We start from the raw sequence: 1846 nt of genomic DNA, 5'->3' as shown, positions 1-1846 counted from the left end.
TCCCCCCCCCCCCCCCCCCCTTTCGAAACTGTTTTTTTTTTTTTTTTTATAGTCGTCTTATGGCGGGCGGGCATTAAATACATCCCTTTGAGAACATGGCTATCTTTTTCGTTTTTGAGGAGTCATTATTATGGCGGGGCGGATGGGCGGTCATCAAATCAATCGCTTTGAACATAACTATATCATACATACTTATCAACAAAAATATACAATGTATAAGTTTTGAAGGTCGCCTGCCAATTATTGTCTCAAAATTTCTTTCAAAGCAAGAATATAATTTTATAAGACACTCTTATTTCCCGGCTGGAATAGGGGGCACATTTAATACAGCACTTGCATTAATGCTTCATGTCAAAATATATTCCAAAATATCTAGAGTAGAACATGTACCGGTACACGAAATAATGTAGGCCATGTGGGTTTTTTTTGATAAATGAAGAATAAAATCGTCATCCCCTTTTTTTATTTTCCCGGCCTCAGAGAGAGATTTACGTCTGGTTCTCTAAACATTTTTATAAAAGCAAAATGATTTTTTCGCATAGAGTTTTCCCCTGTCTCTGAGAAAAAAAATGCCCAAATAAAATCTCAGCTCCGAAAAGCCTTTCCAGAGAATGATTGATAGCCGCATTGTTCAAATTGATACAATGCCACTCTTGTTCGTTACAAATATACATTTGGATTCAGCTGTAGGCCACCGAACTTTGAGAACTTGCCGCCAGTAATTGGAAGATTCTTAGATGATAAACAGTGATGATAGTATCTCAGCCAATGAAATGAGCCGGTTCCCGGCAAATAAATATGCCATTGGTTGCTTTCATCACGGACCGTCTGCTTTCAAGAATATGACTTCCTTCAACGCGCAACTGGAGCGATTAGCTATCTGAGCCACAGGTGCATGGCTGCATGCCCATCACATTCCAACCTGGTTGCTTAGAAATACTGTTGCTAGGAGGCTCCCCTGTGATGCCTGGGACTGCGGTTGCGTAGCCAGAAATCTTGTATGTGACTATTTTGAAACCTTGTATGTGAAAGCGGCTCAGCTCAGGAATGCTGCCGCTTTCGGGAAATTTGTGAAAATAGTAAAAATACCAAACAAAAATCGATGGAAAAAGAGATTTTCTGCAAATTAATTCACAGAACGTGATGTTAATTTTCTGTGTATGTATTTTCCATTGAAATGACGAGATTGCAAAACTCGAACCTGTGGAGAAACATCGCAGCGTGTCTCTGCAGTAGTGCAGAATTTTCGGCCACGTGGGATGGGCCGTTCACAGTGCAGCAATGCACACTGTCACTGACACTGCGCCGTGTGTACGGCGCGATGTAGGGCCGACCAGACTGAATGTTTGCGGCGCTATGCACCAGGAGCTTGTAAAGTTCAAAATTTTTCGGGGCCCTCTATGCGGGCTCCGAACCCACGCCGTGGCTTCGCAGGTTGTTGTATCACAACAAAAATTCCCCCACAGGTTTGAAAAAATCCTGGGGAGAACAGCATGGTTCTCAACTTTGAGTACAGAAGAAATTTTATTAGAACAAGAGTACATTTTAACAAATGAAGGAAAATTCTTCTTAAAATTAAAATAAATTCTGCTTCAAAATTTCAGAGGAAGTGCCCAGTAATCGCCTCAGATTGCACCACAGAGCATCTAAAATCAGAAATGTTCCGGGGCCCTTAAGCGGGCCCCGAACCCCACGCCTATCGCCACCCCGCTGCTGTATGCCAATCATAGATTATCAGTTTGGAAACTGCATCTGCTATAGCTATTTGCATAAAATTTAAATATGCATAAGGCACTTCAAAAACCCATAGTTCAATGATAATTCCATTAGCTGTCTTAGAATTTGT

This window comes from Patiria miniata, unplaced genomic scaffold (assembly GCF_015706575.1).
Source record: "Patiria miniata isolate m_02_andy unplaced genomic scaffold, ASM1570657v1 HiC_scaffold_30, whole genome shotgun sequence".
NCBI classification, from domain to species: Eukaryota; Metazoa; Echinodermata; class Asteroidea; order Valvatida; family Asterinidae; genus Patiria; species Patiria miniata.
Note: the sequence above shows the minus strand (reverse complement) of the source record.